Source organism: Canis aureus, chromosome 13 (genome assembly GCF_053574225.1).
Source record: "Canis aureus isolate CA01 chromosome 13, VMU_Caureus_v.1.0, whole genome shotgun sequence".
NCBI classification, from domain to species: domain Eukaryota; kingdom Metazoa; phylum Chordata; class Mammalia; order Carnivora; family Canidae; genus Canis; species Canis aureus.
In genome coordinates, this window is record NC_135623.1 from 25329954 (window position 1) to 25348451 (window position 18498).

An 18498-nucleotide genomic window follows, 5' to 3' on the forward strand; every position below is an offset into this window, starting at 1 on the left:
CCCTTTGCCTGTGTCTCTGCCTCTCTCTCTGTGTGTCTCTCGTGAATAAATAAATAAAATCTTTTTTAAAAAAAGGCAGAAAAAGAGTAGATGTGTGGAAACTAATGAGTGCCTAGGCGAATCCAGATGTATATTCTTAATGCCCAGGAGAGAAGGAAGGGCTAGAGACTGAGATTTTTGCATCATTAATAGATAGATATGGACAACATCACAGAGAACCAAGTATATCTGAGGACAGCATGCAGAGTAGAAGTGACCTGGGATCCAGATTCTAGAAGTCATCGGTATTTGAGAACAAATGGATGATGAGACAAAAGGGAAGTATTAAGAAGAAAGTCCTAGAAGTCAAAACACAGAATTTTATTTTATTTTATTTTATTTTATTTTAAAACACAGAATTTTAATAAGGAAGTGTGTGTGTATGTTGTATTTCTAACACAAGTCCCATTTTGATACTTCTAAGATTCATCAATTCACTCTATCTTTACTCTTTATAAGAACTGATGGGTAGCTGGGACTCTACCTAGAAATCGAGATGAACAGCAAATAAACAAAACCTTGAAATTCTTAAGCAAATAGTTCTGGAAAAGAATGAGAATTTCATCACAGATCTCATTTTCCTATCAGCCAGCGAGATGCCACCATTATTGTTAATGGTTATTGTTGTTAATAGAAGAGTTAAAAAAAACTCTCTTGAGGAGAAAGACATCACTTTACCGGTAAAGTAAGTAACTAAAACTCCCTACTATTACGCAAATTGAAAACCAGGAGGTACATTTTAATTAAAAATATTTATAGCAATGGAATACCAGCTGCTAGTTTCTCTCACCACTCATGAATGTGTTTTGCAGCTGGCCATAATTCTCTCTTATTTCAATCAGCTTAAGCAATAATAACAGCTGTTCATTAGGCAGGGTCCATTTTATTAGCACCCATGTGATATGCAGTAACTGGTAAAGAAGTCTTTAATATGAATGATTTTTAGGAGAACCACGCTTTGATTTGATGGGCCGTTGCTTAAAGAAGGTTTGTTTCTATAAGTAAGAAAAAAACTCCTACGGCCTTAAAAGTGTCTCCATCTTCTGTAAGGCTAAACATTTCCATGCATTTCCTAATCTATTCATTTAAAACCGTAGGAACATCTTAGACCATGTTAAACCTAACAGGAGGAGAACTGGGAGACACTAATGAGTGTATACGAGAACGACATTGATGCAATATTTATGGTGTTTCTTTAGAGACCGTGTCCTTACAAATACCAGCAATCTCCTTCATCAGTGCAAAATACCTCTGAGTCCAGGGGCTAATCACAGCTGTTTATTTGTTTTGTTTACGCATTTGGCCAGCATTTGTGTGTCTAGTAAGATGTTCTGTTCTAGTTAGTGGAAAGCAGAAAAATGAGACAACTCAATGGAATGAACTCAAGTTGGTTCATGGTTTCAGAAACCATCCACACACATTACGATAAGGACCTTAACAAATTTTTGACCCGTGTTAACAGAAGAAAGTGATGACTCAAGTGAAGAGGATCCATAGTAGAGCCTGCTATGAAGGCAGATTGAAGGCAATCTTGCTCTGCTCTCTACTCACAGGGAGTAAAACTGATCTGGTTAGTAGGACTTAATAACAGAAGGAAAAAGTGCTTTCTTCAAGAAAAACATGTGAAATAAGTAAAAAAGTTATATAAAACATGAGCAGATCCTAATAGAGTTCATGTTCCTGTTGTCAGGGCGACAGCAATAGCAGAATTGAAACTTCGTTTTCTTAAGCAGATCAAAGATACCCCTAGATGGGACAGCTCAGGTCTCTGTGCCCTGGACTCCTTTCTAAAAATATCCCCAGCGTCCAGTTATTAGAAACCATTATTTATGGAATTCCACTACATACCAAAGGTCAATACCACAATCCTTTGTGGTATTCCCCAAATGTCTTATAAATTTATTTATTTTTTACTTGAAACGTGTATTGAATTATAAAAAAGAGTGACAAAAGAATGTGTCTTTTTTTCTGACCGATGTGTTCCTTTTGCTCAAAAGAGAAAACAACAAGGGATATTTTAAGGTAGTTTTCTTTTCCTTCATCTTTAAGTATGACGCTCCTTACATATGGGCATTTCTTTTTGAACAAAATGAAACAGATTCTGAAATTATATGTGGACTAAAGAGGGCAAGCAAGAAGCAGGAGACTGGAAACCAAGCAGCCTGAGTCTGAAGCAGGAGTTTCTTGCGGCCACTCTTACATCTGCAGAGACCCAGCCCGAGCTTGGAGGGGGTCGGTTTCAAAAGTCTGATTAAATCTGCAGCCAAGGATCTCTGTCCTTATCAGTCTTTATTTGATGGGAGAGGAAGGAGATTTGATTCGTTTTCTATTTACAAGTAAAATGAAGGGGCTCGGATGACTTTAAAGGGCTCTTCCTATCTAATTTTCTTCGAAAACATTGAGCGCCTCCATCTGAGTGGCTGTTCTAAATTTACACAGGCAGGCATGGAAATAGTCAGGAAGCCAAATTTACTTCTAAGTGGGCCAGAAACTTCATTTTAAAATAGAGGGGAATTGGCAGGAAATAGGAATGAAGCCAGAGCAATTTTAAAAGGAGAGGAGCATTTGATTTTTTTTTTTTTTTAAGAGTAGAGTGGAGAAACAAAATTAAGGAGAATAAGTTAGAGGGAGAACTTTTAATAGTGGGAGGCTTTTGTTATTTCATTGATATGCTTAGAATAACTGGTTTAAAGCAGCTTGACTCTGCTTATTTTAGTACAAAGCAAAAAATACAAATATGGGGCTTTGAGATAAAAACTTAACAAGCAGAAATGGTAATAACAGAACTCTTCATTCTATTAAGTTTCACTGGACATCCCCATTGAGACTACTTACTGGGTTCTGTGTAATCCTCATGTTTATAAAAGGACAAGCTCATGATTTTCTGATCAGATCAAGACAGAATAATTAAAGTGTGCAAAGTGCAAGTGGTTATCCCTGCTCTAATTCTGTAAACGCCAGGGGGATTACCAATTAAAGATGCCCTCTCCATCTGCTATGAAAAAATTTACATCTTGGAAGCTTGCTGAATTTTTATTATCCCAAATTCCCTGTTTCCTAACACCCTCTTCTACAAACTATTTTTCATTCTTGGATAAACTTTTATGAACGTGATACACATCTCGATTCATGAAGTTATAAGCAAACCACAGTCCTTGGAGCAAAAAGGGAGGAGTTGTATGATACTAAAGATCAGGTTTTTTTTTTTTTTTTACATTTTTTTAAAGCCAACTTGTATCTGCTTGACTTGTGTCTACTTCTGTTGCATTTATCCTTTATTTGCATTGTTTTTTGAATATGCAAGCTATACTTCAAGGAGGGTAGTCACACCACTTCTGTTAAGAATTATTTTAGGCTTAGAAAGAGGAGGGAAAGAAAGAAAGAAGAGGTCAGTTAGAAAGGAAATTGCTAATTATTTCTTTGTTTTCCTTTCTTCTAACTTCTGGCTCTCCTTGGATTGCCCGGGAGGAGATGGAATGAAAGGGGAAAGAATTCCAAGCAGCCGAAATTGAACAGAACCTGTGGGGCTTGAACGATAACTCAACTAGAAAGGAAGAGAATAGGTATAATGGAATAAATGTAAATTGATGAACTTTAATTAGCTCTCTCAATTCGATCGTAGAACTCTATAATTTACTATGAGGAGTTGAATAGAAAAATTTCTGGAATTTAAAATTTTCTCTGCTTACTAAAGATCTGTTCCTTTATTCACTTACATGAAAATTGAGAGGGGCACCTTGATGGCTCAGACCGTTAAGTGTCTTCCTTCGGCTCAGGTCATGATCCTGGGGTTCTGGGATGGATCCCGCATTGGACTCCCTGCTTCTTCCTCTCCCTCTGCCTGCTGCTCCCCCTGCTTGTGCCCTCTTGCTTGCTCTCTCAAATAAATAAATAAAATCTTTAAAAAAAATTAAACAAATAAGTAAATGAAAATCGAGGCAAGCCTCAATCTCAAAAAGTTTCTGGGAGGGTCATGAGTTCGAGCCATTACACCTCATACTGGGTGTGGTGCCAAGTTAAAAACAAGCCCAAAAAGTTTCTGAGTAAAAATATGTCCAATTATTTATAAAGAGAGCCAATTGTGTAGATATAAACTTGACTTATCAATCTTGGTCTTAGTTTTGTTTTCATGTAACTCATTCTGTCTGAAACTTGGTATAAGCAAAAAAAATACTCTTTTCTCATTAGTAGGAAAAATATCTTGCTTTATGTACTTTCATCAAGTACTTAGGGACCTGATGTTATTTTTATTTAATAAACAGGAGGTTTGTTGTTTTGTATTAAATGAAAGCCAGTATTTCTGGAATACTAGACTCTCAGCCTGCAATTTTCTTCCCAGCTCTATAAAAAGGTAAGGGAGGAAAAAAATAACTGGGAGGAAAAAACCCAAATAAACACTACTTTGGACACCACTCAACATTTAATGTACACTGTTTGCCTAGCACAGTGCTAGCTACTACTATGTGATAAGGAGGGAGTCACTAAAAATTGAGACCATCAAGTTCACTCTCTAGGTGATGAGATAAATATAACATCAGTTGGGTGAAAAATCAATGCACCAATGAGAGGTGTTGTTAAAATATAAATTGTAATCATATGTTTCTTTTCATCCAGTTTTTAATATCGACAGCACTTGACAACCAGATCTCAGGAAAAAGAAAGCAGGCATGAAAAGCCACAAGAATATTTATCTCAGCAAAGACAACGACCTATGAAAGCCATGTGTAGAGGGGATTGGTTACATATTTATTAGTATTTATTGAGAATTTACTAACTGCCAGGCAGCTCCTTATGTCTAATTTTTAATTTATTCTTCACAACAATCTTATGAAGTTGTATTACTAGTATCTCTTTTTAACAGATGGGGAAACAGGCATAGAGAAGGAAATTAGGAAAAGCAAGGATTAACTCCAGTTTTGTTTAACTCCAATGCCCCTGCTGTTTAAAAATTATATACCACTCCCCTCCCTTCCCTACCCCATCAGACAACCTTCAAAGGATTACAGGCCTCTAAGCCACTCCCAGCTCCAACTTAAAGGAGCAGTGAATTTGCTTCTCCATCAGGATGGCCTAAATTAGTAAACATCATGTGGAGTAAATAAATTACAAAGATTGAAACTAATTTCACACTGACCCTCTTCCATCTAAATTCTAGACTCCGATTAAAAGGTCGTTTCCTTGCCGTCCACTAATTTTCATTTGGGGCTTTCCCATTTCCAAAGAAATAAATGCAGTTTGGTAAGGCTAAATGTGCCCCCCACCCCCCATTTCCTAGATTTCCAACCACTGTTCTGGAAAGAGTGGGCTCAGTTCTTGTCTGCCTGTCAGAGTGATTAATTAGATTTAATTTCATGCTGCCTTCTCCGCTGCCCTGTCCCTTCCCCTGATGACTAATAATTCTTCCACAAAGTCCAAACAAATGGCCACGGTATCTAGTTTTTATTTTTGGACATGTTCCCCAGCCAAAATGCATAGAACCTCTTCACTGACAGCAGTGTAGGAATTCCTGGCTGGGATGCCTGCCCCCACAGCCGCCCTTGATACAGCTGGGGGGCCAGGGGGCTGATAGCGGGGTGGCCTGGTGCCAGGTCAGAAGTGGTGAGGCTGTTTGAGTCAAGAATCAGCAGTGGGCGGTGATCAACATAGGCGGGCAGCCTACCAAGCAGCCCTGCGAGGGGCCATATCTTCTTCAGGAAGCACCTTTGTGCCAGCACTGAAGCACTAGCACCACATGTCTTTTTCTATACTTGACATCTGTGGACACTTCGAGTGTGTGACAAAAGGAGGAAGTGAATGAGGGTGGAAGGGAAGAGTTTATAGGTGAAGCTAGCAAACCAGAGGAGGATGACCTGCAGCTGGGGCCCGGAAGTCCATTAGGAACCTCACCTCAATGACTTTCTTTTTTTTTTTTTTTTTTAAATTTTTATTTATTTATGATAGTCACAGAGAGAGAGAGAGAGGCAGAGACATAGGCAGAGGGAGAAGCAGGCTCCATGCACCGGGAGCCTGATGTGGGATTCGATCCCGGGTCTCCAGGATCGCGCCCTGGGCCAAAGGCAGGCGCCAAACCGCTGCGCCACCCAGGGATCCCCACCTCAATGACTTTTTTAGCAAAGCAGGGGGAGCATTCACTGCTGGCGCCTGGTTTCAAGTCCAGAGCTTAGCACAATTGAAGAACGAGGTTGGGAATCGACAAGTGGAACCTCTGTTTCTAGTGGGGCCATAGACCCCTCACAAGGGTCCATCAATCAATATGCCACATGGCCACCAGGTGAAGCCTTAGGATAGGAAACAGACTCTTCCCAATGAGCTACAACATGTCATGAACCCAGCTCATTGGCATCTCCAGGGAATGAGAAAATACGGCTGTTCAGAAAGTTCCAGACATCCAGACAGGCTTGACATAGCTTTAATAAATTCATCAGTGAAATGAAGATGTCTAGTAGTCTAAATATGTGTGTGAACATGGGAGGACTTCAGATTTGGGATTTGTGGGACTGAAACTCTGCCCTGTGACTAATTTAAGGCTCGTGAAGGTTAACAACTGGCCCAGTATCATTTTACAGATAATCCTCAATTTCCTTATCTGTAAACTGAGAATAAAATTAAAATATCCCTTGCAGTGTTATTAGGCTCAAATGAGATGATTTATGCAAAGCACTTTTGAAATGGTGAAAAGTCCATTACAATGACCGTTGTGCTTGCACCTTTGAACAAATGAGTTACAGTGCTAGCCTTCTTCATCAGTCCTATTTAGAAGTCATGTATAAAACACTATGTAAGTCATGACTCTAGTGTTGGTACTACAGTTGTTTCTATTATTTTTTAAATTTTTTGTTGATTTTAGTTTTTTTAAAAAGATATTTTATTTATTTATTCATGAGAGACACAAAGAGAGAGGTGGAGACACAGGCAGAGGGAGAAGCAGGTTCCACGCAGGGAGCCCTACAGGGGACTCGATCCTGGGACTCCGGGGTCATGCCCTGGGCTGAAGGCAGGCACTCAACCACTGAGCCACCCAGACGTCCCTTAATTAATTCTTAAAAGATTGATTTATTTTAGAGAGAGAGAGAGAGCAAGGACCTGAGCCCGGGAGGAAGAAGGAGTGAGATTCTCAAGCAGACTCCATGCTGAGCACAGAGATCAGGAGCTGAGCCCAAACCAAGAGTCGGACCCTTAGCTGACTGTACCACCGAGGCACCCCTACAGTTATTTTTATTATTTTATTTATTTTTTAAAGATTTATTTATTTATTTATTTATTTATTTATTTATTTATTTATGATAGAGAGAGAGAGAGAGAGGCAGAGACACAGGCAGAGGGAGAAGCAGACTCCATGGAGGGAGCCCGATGTGGGACTCGAACCCGGGACTCCAGGATCGCGCCCTGGGCCAAAGGCAGGCGCCAAACCGCTGAGCCACCCAGGGATCCCCCCCACAGTTATTTTTAAACTGGTAATGTTTAAAAGAAGTCATCTTGGGACACCACATCTTCACACGGCCAAGGAAGCGTATGTACTTTCTAAAAAGTTATCTCACTGAGTTACTTTCAGAATCTACGTACAAATTGGAGGAAAAGCCGGTCTCAAAAATCACTGTTCATTTATTTACTGGATTAACTCTGAATGACTTTTGGCACAGATTTGAAATCATGCTCATCTTCCAAGGAAGATATTTGTATTACACTTGCTGGTAACAGTGTCACACGACCTTAGCATTTGAACCTCCCTGTGGTTCTTTAGGCTAGGCAGGGCACCTGCTCAGGGACCTGCTTATACAGAAACGGAGGGCTGGAGAGAGGCCTCTTCCTTGGCTGTTTCCACTCAAGTTTTCAAATCATTAACTATGGTTACAAAAAATATTTTGAAAAAAAAAGTAGGGGTCCCTGGGTGGCGCAGCGGTTTGGGGCCTGCCTTTGGCCCAGGGTGCGATCCTGGAGACCCGGGATTGAATCCCACGTCGGGCTCCCGGTGCATGGAGCCTGCTTCTCCCTCTGCCTGTGTCTCTGCCTCTCTCTCTCTCTGTGACTATCATAAATAAATAAAAAAATTAAAAAAAAAGTAAAAATATATTTTTTTGAATGATGCTAACACTACTGGAATATAAATACAGTCCCCCAATGTAGCGGTATTGAAATTCCTAACATTTCATGACTCTAAGTCCTGACATAATCATTTAAAAATCAATCTGTTTATCAAAATAGAAAAAGTATCAGTCTGTTGAAATTTTAAAATCTTATGCATTATCTATTTCTAAATCTTCCACTTTTATTTTATTTTATTTTTTTAAGATTTTATTTATTTATTCATGAGAGACAGAGAGAGAGAGAGAGGCAGAGACACAGGCAGAGGGAGAAGCAGGCTCCACGCAGGGAGCCCGACGTAGGACTCGATCCTGGGTCTCCAGGATCACACTCTGGGCTGAAGGCAGGTGCTAAACCGCTGAGTCACCCAGGTGTCCCAATCTTCCACTTTTAGAAGAAATTGAGGCTCAGAGGTGTAAGAAACTCATAATGGTCACTGAGGTTTGGGTGATTTGCCAAGGTCACACAGCAACTTGGTATCAAATCATGAAGAAATACAGTGAACCCAGAATGGCTTTTTATAAAACAAAGACGGTGTGGTGGTAAAAAAAAAAAAAAGGCTTACAAGGTATTAACTCTCATTTTTCTCAACACACCGAAATTAATTCCTGGCTACTTAATGTTACTTCCTCAGGGAAGCCCTCATTCTGCCCTCCACCCACTATAAACAGTCTCTTTCTGTGTGTCCCATTAGCACTTGGTTCATGACACTGGCACATTATCCTCTAGTTGTTTTTTTGTTTTTGTTTTTTTTTTGTGTGTGTGTGTGTTTTGTATCAATCTCCAGTTTACATGTTAAGAACTTTTTAAGGGCAGGGACTCTTACTGGTTTCTCTTTCCTGGTGCCTAACATGGTGCCTGATACATAATAAAGTATGTTCAATGGATGTTGGATGAATGGATGGATGGCTGCAAAAAAATTTAAATGATGAGGCAATATAAATAAACAAAAAGGAGTTTATACCATGCTAACATATTTTCAGACTGACCAAGTGCTTATCTATTTACTATCTCTTCTTTACCTCTGGAAAGTACCAGGCCTTTTGGGTCTGGGTATTCTAAAGAGCAAAGTCATGCCACCTCAGCAGGACCTGGGTCGAGGACACGGCAGGAGGGTTATTGTTGTTACCAGAATTATTTTTAGTGCTGGATGTCGTTGGATGCATTCCTTTGTGGGGAATTTAAAGTGCTTCATTCACATGTCTGCCTAGTTGCCACAGTCCTGCGAGCTGGGTGGGGACGGGATTATTACCTTACTTCCTGAATGAGGAAGCCAGAGAAGCTTGACGCCTTAATGGCCACTTTGGTAGCTTTTGGGAGGAGAAGACTAGAAGTGCTCTTCCTATTCTTGGTGTGTCTGTTGTGTGGCACTGATGCTGATGTCAGCACTGGAGCAACCAAAGCGCGGCTGCTAGTGGGAGACCCAGACGTGCCCCTGGGTGTGGACTCTCGGGCCTGGCACCCTTGAAGGGGCCACAGTCGAGGGGGTGCTGTGTCGCGTGTGTCCCACCCTGACATACAGGGGTTGGAGCCGCTCCCTCAGGATTGCAGCACTCAGTGCAAACTAGAGACACAGGCTCCTTGTTCAAGAATCAAGAATTCCCAGAGGGTTCTGCAAAGCATTAAACCCTCCTGAGCTCGCTTGCCCACGAAAGTTGCTTTGTCCTTGCTGTCCCTCTGTTACTCTACAAATGCCCCTAAAGTTTTTTTTTTAGTAAGTTTTTTTTTTTTTTAATTTTTATTTATTTATGATAGTCACAGAGAGAGAGAGAGAGAGGCGCAGAGACAGAGGCAGAGGGAGAAGCAGGCTCCATGCACCGGGAGCCCGACGTGGGATTTGATCCCGGGTCTCCAGGATCGCGCCCTGGGCCAAAGGCAGGCGCCAAACCGCTGCACCACCCAGGGATCCCTAGTAAGTTTTTTTTTTAAAGATTTGATTTATTTATTCATGAGAGGCAGAGACGGGGGGTGGGGCAGAGGCAGAGGGAGAGGCAGGCTCCCCATGGGGGCCCCACGGCGACTCGACCCCAGGGCCCTGGAGTCAGGATCTGAGCCAGAGCAGATGCTTTGACCTGATGAGCCACCCGGGCGCACAAACCCCCCAGAAGTCTCATGTAGCTATTGCTCCTAATAGTAGCTCCCTCTTTGGCACCTGCTTTCAGGAACATCCTCTTCAGTGTAGCCTCCATATTGACAATGGGGTAACCTTGCCCAATTAGGAATCTGTTTTACCTGGTGTAAAATCTTCTGACAAAGTCCATCCTCTCCTGGATACAGTGAAGACCTCTTCGACGTTTCTTTCACTTACCTGCTGCTGCATAATGAGCCACCCCAGAACTTAGTGGCCTAGGACAACCAGTGCTCACAGGTCTGGGTTCCACAGCTTGTCCCTGCTCCTCATGGTGTCTGGGGGGCAGAGTCACCATTTCATGTCGGGGGAGGCTCAACGGGGGACTGGCGGGTCCGGGGACAGTTGCCTGGGGCTTTGGGCCGGGGCGCCTTGGTTTTCCTCCAGGTGAGGAGGGCTCCTTCGGGTGGGCCTCCAGAGGCTGGCCGGGCTCTTCTCCGGAGATCAAACTGGAGCCTCTGGTTTCTGAGAGTGAAAGTTAAGCCGGAAATGGTGGTCGAGGCACCCCAGCTCATTGTGCAAGGTGGCCTGTCCCCATCCTGTTGGTCCAAATATCAGCGTCCTGCATCTTCCAAATTCTCTATCACAGAGGTATTTGTGTTCCTGCTTCAGACATGAGAAACCTGGGATGTGCAGGAAGAACCGGAATTGGGAATCCAGCTGGGGTGTGCTGGACTCCAACACGCGGTGGCTTTTCCCAATGCCGCGTGGCCTCACCGGGCGAGGACTCACCCTGTCTTCGTGACCTCCATGTGCTACTCTCTCGGCCTGGGAGTGTCCCTCTGCATCTTCCGCCTGCCTTGTCCTTAGCATCCCCCTCTCCATGTGCCATGGAGAACCACCTACACAGCTCTTCTTGAAAACCCTACCTCCCCGGCGGAGAGAGGCGGCCCACCTCAGTAGCCTACCTAGCCCTCTGCTTCTCTTTCTCTCTTTCCTGGGCATTTGTTCCTTCAGCAGAGGAATCTCATGCTGCCTTGCATCTCCCAGGCCGAGTACGGTGCTCAGTTTTTAGCCATCGTTTCATAAATGACTGTGGAATGGAATTTTCAAAAGCGTGTTAACTTTGATCATTAAGATTCATTCAGTCATGTTAGTAATTTTCACTGAAATAAGCAATGGAAAGACTCAAATAGTCAAAACGGTTGTCCATGTTGCTGAAGGTCTTTTGTACGGGCCAGTCGCATCAGGCCATTCATTCATTCACTCATTCATTCAGTTAGAGGCTAAAAGGCAGGGATGTTTGTTTGGTCTTGCTTTGTTCACTGTGGTAGCTCCAGAACTTGGAAGTGACTGGTCCGTAGTAGGCGTCAATCCGTGTTTGCTGACAAGACTCTAACTGTCCCAGGAGCCTCCTCCTGAATTGCGGCCCTTGACTCACTTCGGCAAGACTCCTTTTCAGCATCTACCTCGATGACTCTCTGAAGCCTGACTCAGCCACTGTGTTTGAAGGTCTTTTTTTTTTTTTTTGAAGGGTCTTGAAGCAAAGTTTCACGCAGCCTCAGAAGAAGTCCAAGAAGTGAACCACAGGAGTCCTCTAAATCTGGTGACGGTCCCTGCTCACTTTATTATAATATCACAAGGGCCAGAGTAAGAGGATATGGAAGAGGGACCTGAACTCTTAGCTCTAAATAAAGAACCATGTCACATATTTTATGTGAGCTCAGTGGCTGCCTGACTCTGTGTGCCCCCATCCCTCACCATTCTCTCTCCGCAGGACATGATCTATGAGAAGGCTGGCCCCCAGCGCCCAGATGTGGTCATCAAATTTGCAGTTTATTGCCTCCTCTCTGCGTTTTATCATCAGGGAGGTGATGGAAGTTCATGAGGCAGAGAAGTGCTAGTTGTCAAACTTTGGGCTTCACGCACATACTCACAGGTGTTTTGCTCTCTTTCACATCTAATATCTCCGAATAGATCAGAGCATTGAGTGACTTTGGGGTGACTTCTTCCTCCTTATCGATCCACTCTAACAAAAACACCTTGCTTTGTTTTCAGCACTCAATATACCTGCCAGAAAATACCTATACCTGTCTCACATGTAATTAATTCTAAGGTGTCAGTGTGAGGACGATGATGCTGGTGTAATATGCTAATGCAGAAATAGCTGGGGGTGGAGTTCACTATGCACAATGAAGTTGTCACCCCCTGAAAAATTTTTATCTACTGCTATTATTATTTTTCCTTTTTAAAGGTTTTGAATGAAGGATTCATTTTGATTCTTTAAAACTTTTTTGTTTTAAAGTTTTAAAGTTTTTTTTTGGTTAATCTTCAAAACTTTTAGTCTATAGAAAACAATACCAAATACCTGCCTTGAAGTGGGTTTTTGTGCTATAATTGTCGTGCCTCTAATGTCCAAGGAGGGAAATTACTCTCTGGAGAACAGTCTAAACTAGTCCAACAATTTGCTTGAGGAAAGCCTGAAGTAATAAGACTATTTTCACTTTGTTTTTAAAAATAGAAACACATGCAGCAGCATGATAGGAGTTCAGTGTCCGTGAATGTGCCGCATCCCAGCCAGAAGGTACGGAGTCCTTCGTGTTTTCATAAGAATAAGTTCACAGATAATTCGGTCTTGAGAATCTCCATTTTCCTATTCTCTTTGGAGTTCCTGGGCTCTACTAAGTACAACTGTACACTTTGTCATTTCTTTCAGATCGTGCCAGGATGTCATGAGAAACAGATTTGGGAATTGTTTGCCTCATTGTGGCTTTCCTTTGGTTCTCCATTCAGGATTCTCTCCAACTTGGGCCAAGTCAGTACATGTGTTTTTGGAGATTTGTATTGGGTTTGCCTCTGCAAAGAAGTAATTGGATTCCTCTATGGATTTTTGACCCCCGTTATAACCTCAACTGTCACCCCTTCTCTGGCCCAAGGGGGATCTGAGCTTTGTTTATGAGCAAAAGAGCTGGTGAGAGTCGACTGACAGGTCAGGGTCAGGCGGTAATGAAACACTGGGATCAGGTGGTGGCAGCTTCAGCATCTTTCACATGACACTAAGCAAGCAGGAAGACTCTAGGGCACTTTTCATAGAGAAGCAAAGGTGAGGATTAGATTGGCTCCGCTGAAGCCCCCATTGACCATCGCTGTCTTGCAGAAACATTCCTAGCCGTGCAGCTGGCCTGGTTCATGGAAGGATGGAAGAGTCTATGGTAGAGATGCTCTGTAGATCCTTTTCTAGCCTCGCACGGTGTTAGACATATCTATGAAGCAATGAAAAGTATGAATATTTCACAGATTCTTTCCGGATCTTAGCTTCCCAGGAGTTCCCCTTGTACAAGTCTGTGGTTTATGCTGGTTTGGGCATGGAGGTTAGATCACTATTTTGGGAACTGACAGCGGGAACAGTCAGCTTGGCTGTGTTCATGCTCTTGAGTGTATATAAGCAGTCACAAAATTTGGCTTCTTGATGTGAAATGACACCTGATATGAAACGGTCCCCTAAGGAGGTGTCAAACATAAAAATTCAACAGAGAGGAAGAAGCACAGTCCAGCTGAGCACGCACACCGAGCCAAGACTGGATCTGGTAAAAGTGAGCGCTTTAGTGATTTCTGGTTTCCCACACGCTCTATTGAGAGATTGGTTTGGACCTTGGTTAGGGGACAAAGAACTTTCTGGAAGCTATGCCAAAAAAATTACAAAAGGTATTTTTAAGAATATCAAACATCTACTTCGTGTTTGTGAAGGGCCAGCGACTATGTTAAGTATTCTTCAAGCATCGTCTCATGAGTTCCTGATTACATTTTTTGAGGAAGATTTTCTTATGATCCCCATTTACAGCTCAGGACACTGAGGTTTAGAAAGGCCAGCTAACCAATGAATGGTTTACCCGGGTCTGACTCAGTCTAATGCCCCAAACCTTAACTGATACACCCTGTTCAACACTCACTCATAATTTCAAAGTCAGGCATGACACCAAATAAAATTAAGACAAAATGATCTGGAAAATGTGAATTGTCATTAGGCCCCAAAGGGAGTTAATAAAGACAAATCCTGAATTATCCCATCAGATAGCCCACTAGGCTTGAGTTGCACACGCAGTTGAAGAAGTTGACACATCTCCCCTACATAGCTTCTAATTTCAGAATAGGACATTTGTCAACACGAAACTCCTTCCTTTAAAGTACTGATTTTTAAGAACATAGGCAACGTACCCTTTTCTTTGTCTTTCATTCGGGAGCTTTTGGGATTCATGTCATAGCATACATAAGCAAGGCCTCTTCTCCCGTTTATTCAGCGTTTTGTGATGACCTTACTCTGTCTGGTAAAGACATATATGCTCTCAGAGTTTTTCCTTTTCAGAGTTTCTTCAACTCATGTTGTTAAAAGGGTCAATTTTGCCCAGGAAAAGCACTTGGTGGGTTGGTGGAAAGCACTTCCAAAAGGCTGGTGGTGGTGCCAGAGATGCAATGCTTGTTCTGAAAGCGCTAACATTTATTTTCCCCACTAGAGGACAGTGCTTGAAAGAATAATAGATCTTACCTCGGAGGTTAGGCAGTGATGAGGACCGGAACAATCCCCTCATTGTTACTCCCTCCAGCCCACGTGCAGAGCACATAAAGAATTTATTTCTTTGCAGGAAAAAGGAGAAATAAATATGTTTGCTCTAACATGATGCAGAAGTCAATGATGATGCTGTTTTAACTTTTGCTGAGCATGGAGAAAGAGAAATGCCACTAAAATGTAATTCAGAATTGCTAAAGCATAAATGAAGACATCCTTATAAGCGTAGGTGAAATCCTTTTACAATAAGCTCTTAAGGAAGACTATTTGTTGAAGCCATGACCAAATGCTCAGAAAAATACTCTGTTGCTTTCTTTGATCATTAGAATTTATTGTGAATAACTTATTTCAATAAGTAACTTTCCCCCTTTACAGTATAGTCACACATAAAGTATGGTTCAAAATACTCAAAAGATGTATAATATTATGTGATGGTTAAGCTTTGCCCTTTGAAGAAAGGGATGAGTATTGAAAAGCGAGTAGTTAACGCTATTTGAAGATGGATTTAAAGGCTGTAGAGCCTTGCCAAGAACCCCCTTCTGGTTACCTGCTCAAATCTTCCAGTAAGAGTGTCACTAATTAGATAGACTGCTAAAGTGGAGGCATTGTTTCCTTAAACCATAATTAAAGCCCACTCTCCCTGGGGGCTTGATCCCTGCTTTCACAATCCCTGCTTTTCGCAATGACTAGGAGGCTGAGGTATTAATTGAGGACTCATACTTTTCAAATGGGGCTTGTGGGGGTGGGGAAGGGGACCAATAGATTGAGAGAATAAAGTAGTTTATCAAAGGTACCAAAGCCAACTTCTCATTTTCCCTGGAGTCAGCCCAGATGATTCACCAATCAGCAAATAGTTATCGAGTGCCTACCGAGTCACAGAATTGGAAAATATTGGAAAGCCTGGCACAGTGCTGAAAATTATCAGCCTTTTCCCTGCCCTAAAGGAGAAATAAATACACTCGCCAATGCAAATGGAAGACAGGGATATGGTGAAAGTGGAAAGAAGTCAGATGTGAGGATGAGGGAATGGAGGGTACTGTCCCTACCTCAGTTTAGTAAGACAGGGCACATTCCCTCTACAAGCTTACAGGCTAGTGGAGAAGATACCTTGACGCTCAATTAACCCTTCTCTTTCCTACTCAGAGGGCAACCCAATCTGAGGAGTATGCACTCAGTAAATACTGGGGGGTTCACTCTCATTTACTTTCTGCTCTTGACTTGGGAATACTTCTGGGCACCCACAAAACAAGATTTGTAACAAAAATCAGTGTAGTTCTAGACGATCAGGATTTTTGTCCAGCCCTCCCTAGCTGTGTGACTCTCTATGGCTCTGCACAGGGCAACCAACCGGTCTGTGCAACACCAACACAGTTTTCCTTTTTGAGGAATGAAATTACAGATCCACCCACGTCACAGGATTCAGTGTGTGGATGGACAGGAAATAAGGGCAGAAACCACTCTGAGCCCCTGACAGAGCTCTTTCTGTTAGGGACCCATCATGATCTCATTGACTTCACAAATTTCAAAGGAATAGGCTTCATCATTCATCCTTCATTTTGGAAGTACAAAAATTTAGCCCTAGATAAATGGGGACCTGATTATTCACATTTCAAAGGATCCAACTTTAAAAGCTTTAAAGCAGGATTAAAAAAAAAAAAAAAGACACCCCACCCCCCACCCCAGTGTAATTGTGGAATGCTGGATCTGGAAGAGATTTCAGAGATCTTTTAGGCATATACACTCATGTCTCCCAATTCATAGATTATAGATAAGGAAATAGCAATCAGGCTGTCTTCCCTAAGTCAAGAGCCAATTTTTAGAAAACCTGGAACCCTGTCTTCTAATTCTCAGTCCTATAGGTTGCTCAACTGAGCCACAAACACAAGATTACAATCAGATGTAAAGATAAAGTGGCTTTAAAGCCATCACATTATTCAATGAGATTTGTTCACTAAAGAATTCCACATTCTATGACTATTTAGAAATTTGTTTAAAAGAAATATGGAAATACCAATATCAAGAGTAACAAAAAATGTCTGCACAAATACCATTTACTGCATGCAGTCACTAGCCCACCAGGTTATTTCTAGTCTTACCAAAATTAACATGGCAGTAGAATGTCTCCTTGTTCTTCCAAACTCCTTATTAAAATGCATTAAATTTGTTTTTCTCATGCATAGAAAGATAAGGTTATTAATTACAGGAACTGCCTATCAGCAAAATGTAAAATGGCAAGAGAGTCATTTAATGGTTTAGCTAAGAAGAAAAAGAAATGGAGGAAGGAAGAAGGTCAGAATAAAGGAAAGCTTTAGGGGATGAAATATGAAATCTATATTCATAAAAGATTTTATATTTGTAATTTAAAATATTTCTTGGAAAAAAAATAAAATATTTCTTGGAAAGGATTCTCTTGGTTTAAAAGAAAAGAGATACTGCAGAGTAAGTATGTATGTAAACTGCCATTTAAAATTAAGGGAATAGGGGTGCCTGGGTGGCTCAGTTGGTTAAACGTCTGCCTTCAGCTCAGGTCATGGTCCCAGGGTCCTTGGATGGAGCCCCGCATCCACATCCGGCTCCCGGCTCAGCGGGGAGCCTGCTTCTTCCTCTCTCTTTGCCTGCTGCTCCCCCTGCTTGTGCTCTTTCTCTGTGTCACGTGAACAAATATGATCTTTTAAAAAAATTAAAGAAATAAATTGTTGGATAGCCTTTGCTAGATTTTTCCAGGGGAACAAGGTTACCTCTTCTCCAGGATTCCTGGCAGGTTTGTGGGTGGCTGGGGGCGCACAGTGGAATGAGGGAGAGGGGACCTCAGACTCCACTCCAAATGCCTGACTTTGGTTCCTCTATAATGCTGTCAATAACTGTAGTTTGGGGGCATCTTACATTGTGAGAACTTTATTTCATAGTGATTTAAAATAAATATGCTGTAATAGAAAGCAGGGGATTATCTTCTCTCCAGAAAGAGAAATAGAATGCTCAATTCTATCCACTTTGACATGTGTTTCGAGTGTTTCTGTTAAATGGGCAGCCAGCTGTTGTGTTTTCTTGCCTGTCAATCAGAATGTCTGGCAACTGGATTCTCAGCGTTGGGTGGTAGTCAATAAGGTCAGTCTTGAAAAAGCCTGTGTCAAGGCTAGATCCACTGGCATCTGATTTCTACACGTTCGAGTCACAGGTTTTATTTTCCTCCACAAAATAAACTAGTGAAAGTCGCTTGTATCGATATAAAGGTTTTCAGCCTAATTCACCTGAAATACAACATGTACACTAATCCTAATTAGAGAAACAGACACTGAGTTTAGAGAAACAGACACTGAGTACTTGGAGGTCATTGCAGTTCTGTTGTTTTTTCTTTAGTAGGAAGGAAAATTTTGAGTATATTTGGGTGCTGGTGCAGGAGTTTTAAATGCACAAAGCCCTATGACTCCAAGCAGTAGTTCTGATGTCGAACTACAATGTCCTATGTACAGCATCTCTCTTTCTACTCATCTTTCTATCTCTTAAGAGTAGTTTTGTAAAACTCTCTCAGCTCTAGAACTTTGGAAAAGAACCTCATCTGAAAATATAAAGACAAAGGCACTCTGCTTACCTGGGGAGCAGCCCACACCCGGGCGGACTGTCACTCCACTGTGTGTTTGGAAAAGAGTTGGTGGTGACGGAAGGAATGGTGTGTGAGCTCATGGTGGCAGCTTCAGGCAATCCCGAGAGGAAATGCTTGCAGGCCAGCCTGTGTAGAAGTCAGCAA

At 42.0% G+C, this 18498-nt stretch overlaps 1 long non-coding RNA gene across 1 annotated transcript in view; it reads right to left on the reverse strand.

The window, feature by feature from the left end:
* LOC144282201 (uncharacterized) overlaps window positions 1-18498 on the reverse strand; it is a 32529-nt gene extending 14031 nt beyond the window's left edge. The window contains exon 1 of the long non-coding RNA XR_013350535.1: window positions 18343-18498. This is a non-coding gene — a long non-coding RNA (uncharacterized LOC144282201). The remainder of the gene's footprint in view (window positions 1-18342) is intronic.